The 12,951-nt window shown below is 36.0% G+C and overlaps 1 protein-coding gene and 1 long non-coding RNA gene across 2 annotated transcripts in view; one reads left to right on the plus strand and one right to left on the minus strand.

Annotated features, from left to right (window-relative positions):
• The window catches only part of LOC309494460 (uncharacterized protein), a 310,444-nt gene that overhangs the window by 226,627 nt on the left and 70,866 nt on the right, over nucleotides 1–12,951 (minus strand). The gene's annotated exons all lie outside the window — the stretch shown is intronic.
• On the plus strand, nucleotides 2,995–5,913 carry LOC309505690. Its single transcript, XR_014208544.1, has 3 exons — nucleotides 2,995–3,176; nucleotides 3,814–3,882; nucleotides 5,791–5,913. It is a non-coding gene; the product is annotated as an uncharacterized lncRNA (long non-coding RNA).

Here is a 12,951-nt window from a genome sequence, read left to right on the forward strand (position 1 = left end):
TTCCGGAAAAAAACGAGCGGCTGGAGGCGTGCCGTGTGGGCGGAGCTAAAGCTGTGCTTACGCGCCGATAGCTAACAACACACAGACATTTGAAGCAGTTTTACCCATAGACATGTATAGAAAGGCTAGATAGCTTACCGGCGCTGAGAGCCAATGGGACCCGACGACGTCACACGGCGGCCATCTTAGGACAGGACCGCTCGTCCAGTTATAACATTAAAGTCTATTGTGCATGTAGTGCTGAAATAACTATATTTTGCTCAATTTTCAACCGATTTTCAAACGGCTTGGTGTGTCATAAACGTCAGGGATGCGGCTATTTAACTGCATACTTGTGAAAAATTATAGCCACAAACGGCATCAGCACAAATCATAGCCACGTTAATAAGGTTTGTAATAAACCAAACCGTTTGTAAATCCGTCAAGAATTCAGCAAGTTACGAGCATTTTAGTTGGCGTATGTCACTCACCTTCCGTCCACAGCAGCAGGGAGCAGCAGCGCAGTCTCCTGACCTAAGATGGCCGCCAAGTGACGACACAGCTGACTCCGCCTTGAGCCATCTAGCCTTTCTATACATGTCTATGGTTTTACCAAGCGGCAACATTCTAATCTGAAAAATGAAGCCTACCCGGAAGTGCGAAAAACTGCAATACATCAAAAATCCGCTAGAGGGAGGTCCCAAAAGGGAGCAAATGTCCATAGACCCCATGTTAAAAAGTCCGTTTTCACAGCATAAATTCATGTTTTTACAGGTTGCACTGTAAAAAAAAATCCTAATTTTACAGAGAAAAACTCTAAATTTTAGTTTTTTTTTAGAGTATTTTTCTGTTATTTTAAATTATATTCAAAACTCTGTAAAATTACAAAGAATATCTGTAAGTTAATTAATTGACTGTTAATTTAAGGATTATAGCATTAATTACAAATTACAGTGATTCTTATTTTTTTCACAGGACAATTACTGTATTATTTATACAGTATTTTTCTGTTTTTTAAATTATATTCAAAACTCTGTAAAATTACAAACAATATCTGTAAATTAATTAATTGACTGTTAATTTAAGGATTATTTCATTAATTACAAATTACAGTGATTCTTATTTTTTTCACATGACAATTACTGTATTATTTATACAGTATTTTTCTGTTTTTTCTTAAATTACATACAAAGTTGTGTAAAATTACAATCAAATTGTGTAATTAAATATGTAGCTCATTATATTAAAGGTTTATATCCATACTAACAATTTAACATATTTCCTTGTCATTTTAAAGTAAATGTTATTAGTTTTAGATTTAAGTGTATTTTTACATTTAAACTCTGTAATTCTGGATACAAGCAAACTGCACAATTATTGTTAAACTGACCTTGCTGGTCAGACAGCAGGCCAACAGGGTTCATGGTGGAACATATGGTGCGTTTAAGTCCTCCTGGGAAGTTTATATTCATGAGGTTTTACTATTTATTTTTTTATGTTTTAAATGAATTTATGAAGCCACTGTATCATTGCATATTATATTGTTATATTATAATGCTCATATTTTGTGCAGGCATTAGCTTACTTCATTGTAAATAGAAAAGCCTGACAATTTCACTGCTACAGTATAAGTATTGTGGTATTCCTCAATGTTTCTCACTGACACACCATCTTGAGACAAAACAATGGCACTGACATATTTTAAGATAAGTCAGTGCAAGTTGCTTTCAGGTAAAACAGCTGAAATGTGCATTTTAGTCTGGGACTACAGGCTTAAGCCTTGCTTGTGAAACCCGGGGTATATGTTGCAACTTGTATAGAATTATGCCAATGTTAGCAAAGTGTTGCGTTGGACAGAGGATTAACCCTAAACCAACAGGTTGAGTACCAGTGCCACACAGGGTGAAAAGCAAGACATTATTAGGCATAAGAGTGTTTCTAAAGGAAAGGTCAATAATTTGTTAAAGTGCAAAAGGGTCATTATGGGTCACATGGATGTAATAATGTCACCCAGAGTATACCAATCCATTAGTTTTTCATATGTCTATACAGAATTTTATATGAATACATAGTGTTTGCTCTGTTTAATATATAATCTGTTTGCTCTGTTAAATTGCTGTTTAGCAGAGCAGTGGTAAATATATGTTGTTATAAGTTATTTTAAGTTTAATTTTTAATTATACACTGCAATGAAAACGCCATTTAACCAACTGAATAAATATAACAGCCAGCCTACAAATACAGCTAAATAAATAGCACGTGTATATTTTTTCATAATCTTTCTTTTAAAAAACATGTCATCTTTTCCTGTAATTGCAATGTTACCACACTATTGGCTGTCTCTCCGAGTTGTTTTGAGCATGATTGGTTATTCAAGACTGTCATCCAGGAATCTGGCCAATGACAACTATGCGCGCCTTTTACAGGTCAAGTTTGAATACGTACTGTTGGAGTGTGGACAGTGTGTGTGCTGCTCGCTCGGGATCTTCAGTACTAGCATACGTCGGTTCTGTGGCAAATATTGTTTAAAACATGGATTATTTTACATCGGACTGGTAAATTTCTATTTTGAGCGAGTTGCGGGATGTAAATGAAGAACAAACAAGGAATATGGACAACGCATTTTAACAACGTGTAACGGACATATTGCAATCTGCGGAAGGTAATGTTAAATAACTTTATATTTTATAAAAACAATTCTGCTACATCAAAATATAGTGTGTTAAATTGAGAATCTAAACGCGATTAGAGCTATATCGATATTAGTACATGTTTCAATGTATTAGGCTAATGTTATGTGTTACTAGCATGTGTAAATATTGTCAGCTAACGTTAACTTAACTTAGGTAAAAAAAAAAACGGCATAGTTTTTGACTACAATGACTGAGAACATTGTCTCTTTAGACGGAGAGGGACTATAACCACACTATTTGACTCTAGAAGAATATGCAAACTAGGCTTTTGAATAGTTGTTGATCGCGGGATACGTTATAACGTTAGGCCTAACGTTACCGATCAGTCATCATAATATGTTTTGAAGTTTGTGAGTGAGTAAAATTTTGCAAGCTTTCGCAAATGTCTCTGTTAGTAAAATGCTAATATACAAATAGCTAATATTGCTGTGTATGTGTGTGTTTCCCTCATGATCCAGGAATTTTGGGAATAAATATGATCCAGCCACATGATCTTCAGATGCGGTGAGTATTGTTATATCAAAATACACGTGAAATAGAGACAGAACATGTAACGTTAAACTCTGCTCAAAGGCACACTGGTTCAAACCCTCCAGACAATATGTTATCTATCTTCTTGAGTTCACAGGCCTAGCTGACCCAAACATTTATGTCCTTTCAAAATGAAAGTATTTTCAATCCTGTATGACTTATGTGAAACACAAGAATGTTGGGAATAAAACAACATTGGAACCCATTGTATGGGAAAACAAAACAATGAAGGCATTTCTCAAGATATCTTAATTAAGGTTCTACAAAAGAAATTCATACAGTTTTGGAACAACATGGAGTAAATAAAGAGAGAACTCTATTTTTTGGATGAGCTGTTCTTTTTAGGACATGTTCCCAGGGTCCTTTGCTAAATTAACCTTGGTTTTTATCATAGTAAAAGTTTATAAACCATGTTTTTATGGTGGATTGATTACAATACTTTATTACCATTTGGTTAATATAGCAAAACTCTGGGGTTCTCCAGATTTATATAACACTTAAGGAACACATAAAAAAATTGTCCTATGTCACCCTGATCAATAGTCTGTTAACACACAATAATTAACACACTTTTAAAAATTATTATTATTGTTTTTAAAATATTTTTTAGATCAAGCATTGGAACAATGTTTACGGAGCGCCAACAGCACCAACAGAGAAACAAGCCCATCATTCAGTAGTAAGTATCCACTGCAGTATATAAAACAAAAAAAGTTATCTCTTTTTTTTCTCCCTTGTGCCATCCCAGATGTATATCTGACTTTCTTTCCACAGAGATTTTTTGAAAAATGATCCATTTATTGTAAGCCAATATAATGCAAGTGCATGCTCCAGAAACTACATGCAGCCTACAAACAGCTGCTGTGTTGTTCACACAGGAAGTTTTCTGCACTATCATATGAGCTTTACAATGCTCTTCGATTATTGTCAGGATGTGTGTTTGGACTTTTTCGACCTTCAGCATTTTGTTGTCTATTCACTTGCATTATTCGACACACGAACACAAGAGATGGATAATTTTTCTAAAAATTTTTCTAAATTTTGTGTTCGTCTGAAGAAAGAAAATCATATACCTTTCGGATGGCATAAGGGAGAGTAAATGAGGGGAGAATCCCCTTCCACAAATGCGTTAGCAAAGGGTACATGCGATGGTAAATTAACTGAAGTAATTTTATCTTATAGTAATTTTATTTTATATTTATGGTAATGTGACCTAGGATGGCAAGTCCCAGTGATTCATTTTAAAACTAGATATGGTGGAAGAATTCAATTTAACAGAATAATTTGAGTTGTTTGTTTGGATTTGCTATATTACACACATTTTCATCATACATTTCATATAAAGTTCCATAGGTAAAACTATTAATAGCTACGTTAAATGTAACTACCTGCAGGGTTCAAAGAAAAGACGTCAAGAACACACAAACTTAGGTACTTTACACAACAACGATGTACTAAAAACAAAAAAGTTTTTCTTTGTACAGATGATAACGTTATTAAAACGATTCCCGTTTCTCACAGATCGGCGAAAACGTCTAAATCGCTGTTTTATCCATGCCACAAAGTAACTGGTGATGTCACTCTGTAAAGAAAGACTACGCCTGTGCACATTCGCATTCACACACGCATACCTATAGACTAAACACATAATACGCATATGCATGCCTTTACCGTTTTCACAGATTCACATTTCAGTAGTTTAGACCGAGACAATTTTAGTTGGAAACTGAGTCGTGTAAACGGCCCCTTACTAAGCATATATTAAAAACCCCAGGGCATAGGGATGCTCACTTTTGATTGGAATTTGCCCACTGTCATGCAGATTTTAGCTCAAACCCTAATTAAACTGACCTGAACCAGCTAATCAAGATCTTCAAGATAACCAGAAACAGTTTGGAGCTACACTCTGCAGGACACTGGCCCTCCAGGAGTTTGGCACACATGAACTGAAGGGATAGTTCACAGTCAGGCAAACAAGAAAATTCTCCCAAATAATTTACTCACCCTCATGTTGTTCCAAACCTTTATGCATTTTTTGGTTACCAACATTCTTCAAAAATATCTAATTTTAATGCTTGACAAAAGAAAGACATTTCAGGTTTGAAAAGACATGATGGTGAGTAAATGATGACAGAATTTTCATTTTTGGGTGAACTACTATCTCAAGTACTTTAATAATCTCACACAATGAGAATTTTTTTTTTTTTTTTTAAACACATATCATATATTTAATTCCCTGGAGAATGAGAGAAAGACCCTCATTACCCATATCACAGCAGTCTGAAAACACCTCCAGTTAATACAAATATTGTTGGTTTTATTTTGTAATACAAATTGGTATTTTTAGGCGTTTACCTTGCAATGATACCTCTGGAAAAGAATGTCCATTGTTGTGAATCTACATGTTCCTTCTTTTGGTGATGCACATTTTTCAATCGGACATAAGTTTTAGATACCAGACAAATCAGAAGACAAACAGACAATTTAAATAAAAATGTATTAAGCTTGTTTAAAGGAAACAAAAATAATTGAAATCATTTTGAGAAAATCATAGTGTGACAGTGTCCTTTTGTTTTTTTCTTCCCAGATGCACCAAGCTGATTACTGGCTGTTTGCTGGATTGCTGTTTATTTGCTGTATCTGTCACTTCTGGTAAACTTTTGTTGTATGTTTTGATTTAACTTATTAATAAACTTGTATAGTGGATTCTGAATGTAAAGACCATATAATATTTAATATCAGAACTATGCAGAACTATGTGACCCCCCAGGGGTCTGAATAATTCCATTTTATTTAGATTACAAGTTTACATTGTTTAAATACTATTAAATTATATGTAAACAAGTGCTGCAAATTAAAGTTTGAGATGATTTTAATCAGTTTTATACAGTTTTTTTACAGACTTATTTTGTCTTCTAAAATAAAACTGTTTTATTACATTCTTGAGCACGTCTTGACAATTTATTGAATGTGTTTGATCGTTATAATTTAGGAAAGGTCTGTTAAATAACAGTGTTTCTCAGTAGAACTTTTAGTGCCGTCACTTTATTAAAGGTGTTTGATTGTAATAATTTAGGAAATACCTGTAAAATAACAGTGTTTCTCAGTAGAACTTTTAGTGCCATAACTTTATTAAAGGTGTTTGGTCATTATAATATTGGAAAAATCCATAAAATAAAAGTTTTACACTGTAAAAAAAAATCGTAAAATAACGGTAAAAAGTCTGGCAGCAAAGTTGCCAACCACTTACCGTAAAATTAAGGTAAAATATCTTAATTCAAACAAGGAAAAATTCTGTAAAATTATAGTTTTTGCACTTTATTGGAATTAAGATATTTTACTTTAATTTTATGGTAAGTGGTTGGCAACTTTGCTGCCAGACTTTTTACCGTTATTTTACGATTTTTTTTTTTACAGTGTGGTCCCATGGACTTTTATTGTATTTTTCGACAGGTTCCGAGTGCCTGACAACTGTAAGGGGGGTGAATTTTTTTCTAAGTCGTTAGTTTAGATCATATTTAGATATAAAATGTATGACAAATAAGGGTGTGGTTAACTTTGATTGACAGCTTGATTGACAGCTGATAACGAGCATAGGCTGTGCCAAGGAGAATGACAACATAAGAAGTGCCATTTTTTAACACAGTTGAAGTATAATACTACTGTTTCTGTATCATGAAATGTAGTTTTAAGAGTTTTTCAGGCGAGAATGTAGTTGTTTAAAGCCCCACTATGTAGGATTTCCGTTTTGGTCAAACAACGACCCCTAGAGTCGCTGTGGACTACTTGTATTTAACGTTACTGTCGTAAATACCACTCACGCAGAGCAGTCTCTTCACTCACGGCCTGATTCCCTCCCCCCTGTATACCGGTCCCCGTTCAGTCGGATAGAAGCTGTAACGAGTGGAAATAAGGCGTTGCCCCTTTAAGAGCTGCGCGCGCCCTGTTTAACTTTCGGCAGTCTGTATTGTATGTGCGCCTCGAACACCCCGTAAGCGGGTTGTTTCTGTTTGACGCTCATTCTTGTCCTATTTTTGTCTATCAAGTAATGCTGTGGACGGTAGAACATGTGACAGACAGTTACACGAGTTCGATTGGGGAATAAACACAACGCGTTACAAATCGTCGGACATCGAACAAGCACAGCTAGCCTCCGAAGATGTCTACTAATCCATCAACAAGAACGCCAGGTGCTTGTCCGAGTGATATACAATATAAGCAATATACTTACAAGTCCAACAGCATGTGAGGACGTGTTGGGGGAAGTGAGGTAGCCTATGCCGTAAAGCAGTCGAATTTTGTAGTTCTTTTTGTGCGCGGGTGTTACTACCCGAACCCCGAAGTTTAAAAGTACGATTAAAAACTATACAAACCCCGTCAGGCTATGGCAGACGTGTCATTCAACCTATTTTAAGTCGATGTACCATCACAAGGATTTTGGAAATATATTATGAAGGTTGAAAAGTTACTTAGTGTTACTTTAAAGCTCAAATCTGTGGTTTATTTATAAAGATTTCTGAAAATGTTATCCAGGTTGTGAGATCCAGACGATGACCGGTCGCTCGGCGCTCATGTACCCCGCCTGGAATAGCCTTTCCTCGGCTAGACGTTCTGACGTTTGCCGCGGACTCTGGCGTCTCTGTAGTGGTTAAACATGAGATGTAATTCGTCTTCTTGTGTATATCTAACGGGCGATCTCTGTTCTCGTGAATCTATAATTTGTTCCCTGGCCAATCGTTTTGACTGAGGGGAAGTTTCATAACTTTATAAGCTATAATTTAACTTTACCGTTGTATGGTTAGACTAGAGCGATGACTTTGTATGTTTGACTGAATTGTTTGTTTTATTTGTATAGCTTCTTGTACCTTTTACTTATACTTTTATAATGGCTAATATTGATAAAACTGAAATTTAACAAAAAGAGACTGGGTTGAGTTTTGTCATTTTAAATTTTAATACAACGAATATGATCTGTAATGTTGTTTACTGCAACATCTGTTGTTTAGTTCAAATGCACATATTGCCTGGACCATATTAAAATGTTTAATATTTTTATATTATATTTAAAACGAAAAGAGGCAGGTTTGTGTTTTATATTTCGTTTTGTTATAAATAGGCAAACGTTATATGCAGTGAATATAATCAATATGCGTTGCGTGACCACATTTGTGTGGCTATAATGTTTAAGATTTCTTTAAATGAAAATGAAAAGAGTTAGTATGGTGTTTTATAACATATTTCGTTGCCTAAAATACACAGAGATAACCGGAGTAGCAGAGCGAGCTGAGTGACGTGCGCTGCGTCCTTTACCCATATATGGATTGGCCAGAAGGTGGGCGGGGTTAGGATTTCCCAAGATTTTCCAAGATGGCGCCGCCCATACCCCCCATAAACGACTTCAAACCCGTTCTTCAGAAAGTCTATGGGTGACGTCACAGACGCTTTGTCCATATTTTTTACAGTCTATGAGTTTTACTCACCGCCTGCGGTTCCAACGCACGACCGTGAACCTTTATCGTTGGGACTGCTCCATCCTTAAGCATTAGACGATCTGCAAATCCGGCGTCGAACTGGGCCTTGTTTATAAAACAATCATCGTCGAAATGCAGGGAACAACCATGGACGATGATTGTTTTATAACACTTGCACAACTCCGTTGATGACTTCCCTAAAGCCGAGCACAGCGCTTTGATGGGAATACTGCTTTCACTCTCTCGCTCTGGTCTACGGGTGCGCGCGCCCTTCCGGGAGAAGTGCCCTTAGGAAGTGCCGAATCTGACGTCACACATGCCCATACTCGAAAAAAAAACGTAATTTTTGAAACTTTGTCCATGTTTAACATGGGAATCCAACTCTTTAACAGTGTAAAAAACTATCATTTCACCCCCTCCCCCACCCTTTAATTAATTACTTTTTGTTCTAAAAGTAAAATAAGGAACTACTCTTAAAAAAATGGATACAGTAATCTTATTACACTGTTGAAGATGTAATTAGTAGCTTTTAGTAGCCTAGAATAAAGTAAAAGTTAGGAGAATGCAGTCTTCTGTAGATGTGTTTTTATTTCAGAAGCTTTCTACTTTTATCTGGGGTTTCAGCAAAAGGAAATTCTACAGGTGCTAATCTACCAACAAGTCTTTACTATTTGTCTTAGGACGCTTTTCAGACTAGATGGAGGTGATCCTCCTCTGCTTATTCTGACTATTTTGTGCTTCACTTGAAAAAGTTCCTTTCACCTTTAGTAACTGGAGTCACTTCAGTTCTATAATAATAATGGAAGGCTACTATGGAAGCAGATTAGTCTCAAATATAATTCACGCAAAAAACATGATTCACAAATGCGTAGACAATTTCACATGCATGAAACCTAATTCACGTGCACAAAAAAAAAATCCATGTGCGTGAAAAAAAAAATATATTCACAAAAAGCAATTCACATGCGCAAAATAAAATTATATACTCATAAAATACATTTCACAAATTTAAAACACAATTCGTAGATATACAACTGTGCACAAAAACCTTTGAATGTTTAAAATGTACGAGTGTATTCTTGCATTTGAATGTGCAAATCGTCATTCACTTACGAATCGCCTTAGATATGTGTGTGTGTGTTTTTGAGACTTTGCTGGCAGCATAACACTCGTAACACAGAGCAGTCGTACTCTTTAGCCAATCAGATTTAAGCTTATCAATCGACCAATCAGTATCACGTGAGGGCGGGCCTACCTACATGTTACCAGCTTTCGACCAGTTCATGGCTGAGCAGAGGTAAGTGCAGTTAATCGTTCATTTCTGTGTTAACTGAAGTTAAAGAAGTTTGAGATCAGTTGAAGCAATAGTTTATGAACTATTAACTGATGTAAGCAAGTGTTGTTGTAATCAGATGTCCCATATCGTGTCAAAAATGAAGAAGAATGATGCTTGTTCTGTTGTATTTTAGCTGAAGGTACAGACAGCTCTCACAGCTACAATCACGCTAATGATTGCAAAACAATCATCTGTGGTCAATACCCATCGAGATTGTTCTTTAAATAGTGAATAGACCTATTTTAATGAGCAACCAGTGTTTTTTGCCATTTGTGTATGATGTTAAATTATTATTAACACTTGTTTCCCTGCATTTTATCAGGATTACTCACCTTTGGTGTGACATCTGGATAGCAGTCACGAACATCTTAATTCATGTTGTTTCTTAATTCTCTTTTATACTTTTTTATTTCTTTTTTATTTATGTCTTAATTGGTAACACTTTATTAAAACGTTTCATTAGTTAATATGAACTAATAATGAACTGCACGTGAACAGCCTTTATTATTTTTTGTTAATGTTAACATTTACTAATACTTCATTAAAATCTTGTTAACATTAGTAAATGCACTGTAAACTAACAATGAACAGCTGTATTTTTAACTAACGTTAATAAAGATTAACAAACACAGCAACAAATGTATTGCTCATGGTTAATACATGAACTAATGTTAAATTGTACCTTATTGTAGAGTGTTAGCAATATATTCAACATGCATTTCCTTATGTTTTGTGCTGTATTGTCATTGCAAGGTTTTTAAATAAGGTTTTTTATTGTCATCTTAAGGTCTCAGGACAATATTGTGAAGCATTAATTTTACTTTGCCTAGTAAAATAGGCAAATCTGATTTTATGCTGATGAGACAAAGGTACTTATCATAGAGAGGCAATTAAGATTATGCGACTAAGATTACTCAGTAAACTCTATTCAAATACCATCACTTAATTTCCCACGTCCTCTGTCTGCACCTCTTGTACTATAGGGTTTTAGTACTTTAAATATCAGGACAAAATCTTATATGTCCTAACAGAGAGGTCTACTGATGACCGGACTGAACACAATTCATTTTTTAACTTTTCACTTGATGTATTGCACTTATATTTATATACTCTAAAAGCAAAGTACACTCTGACTGGATCTCACAACTCCTGAAGAGACGTATATTTCTCTGTACTGAATATTGTGCTTCACAGTTTAGACTGTCAGTTCATGATCTTCATATGTAACAGGAACATTAATCATGATCAAGTCATTTTATATATTTTATTCCCAAAGGATTCAGAAACTTCAAATTGAACTATGTCTGAATCTTTTAATTCTTACAAGAACATTTAATAATGCATGCATAGCAAGGCTTTATTCCTAAAGCGTGTACATATAGTCCGCAGGAGACAAATTAATACAGTAACAATGCATCACTTTCAACCACTTGTTGAAACAACTGTCAAAATGGATGGCTTGCAACATGACTGTTTTCAATGAATTACAGTAGAAATGGTAAGATCACAGTACTGGTTGTCTGCAACTTCATACATCATCTGTCTTGGAAATCTGAAACAATAAAACTACATAATATATGCAGATCAAAACATGTCTCCTATATATGCACGTCATTACATACATTATCATAGGTTGAATGTGTGGTGGACAGGACATGAAAATCCATCAATACTAAAAATAAATGTTTATATTCACACGTGGACTAAACAGCAGTTAATAAACTATTGCTTCAAATGATCTCTAACTTCTAAACACAGAAATGAACGATTAACTGCACTTACCTCTGCTAAGCCATGAACTGGTCGAAAGCTGATGACGTAACATGTAGGTAGGCCCGCCCTCACGTGATACTGATTGGTCGATTGATAAGCTTAAATCTGATTGGCTAAAGAGTACGACTGCTCTGTGTTACGAGTGTTATGCTGCCAGCAAAGTCTCAAAAACTCACACACACATATCTAAGGCGATTCGTACGTGAATGACGATTTGCACATTCAAATGCAAGAATACACTCGTACATTTTAAACATTCAAAGGTTTTTGTGCACAGTTGTATATCTACGAATTGTGTTTTGCATTTGTGAAATGTATTTTATGAGTATATAATTTTATTTTGCGCATGTGAATTGCTTTTTGTGAATATATTTTTTTTTCACGCACGTGGATTTTTCTGCGTGGATTCATGTTTTTTGCGTGAATTATATTTGAGACTTAGAGTTGTGACGTTCGCGAACGAACCGATTCTTTTGAACGGCTCATAAACATGAACGATGGGAGCCGAGTCGCGGCTGGAGGGGAGCCGTTCTTTCTGTCGTTCTTTTTTTCCTATGCGTGTTTCACACATACCCCTTTTCCACCAACAAGAACCGGGTGCTGGTTCAGAGCTAGAGCTATTGCCAGTTCGGAGTTGGTTCGACTGACGAACCGGTTTGCGTTTCCACCGGCCAGAGAGCCACAACAGAGCTATATCTTACGTCACTGCATACGTATCATGTTGCCCAGCAACGCTAGTCCGGCAGCGCCAAACACAAACACACCAGACTTGTTCGAGATGCATCGGCTTCTCGCAGAACGATCAGCACATGAAATCAAAGCACTGCGAAAGCGATCAAAAAGCACAAGGAGTCGTATGATCTCCAAACACTCCCGCAGCTCTGATCGGTCCACGCTGCTCCGATGCATCTCGAACAAGGCATCAACAATAATAGACGTTGCGTTACTATGGATGCTCATGGGTTTGCGAAAATAAATCGGCATCCAAACACGGCGAATCCAACGCGTTCGTGCAGCTCGCCGTAACTTACATAGACGGATATTATAATCGAGCTGCTATTAGCTCGACTAGCTGCTATTTAAAAATGGCGGTCACAAGTTTCTCTTCAGTCTTGTTGGCCACGGTAACCCCGCCCCCAGCCTCTGACGCAAGCGGTTCTTTCTTGGC

Source organism: Leuciscus leuciscus (genome assembly GCF_965113295.1).
Source record: "Leuciscus leuciscus genome assembly, chromosome: 1".
Lineage (NCBI taxonomy): Eukaryota > Metazoa > Chordata > Actinopteri > Cypriniformes > Leuciscidae > Leuciscus > Leuciscus leuciscus.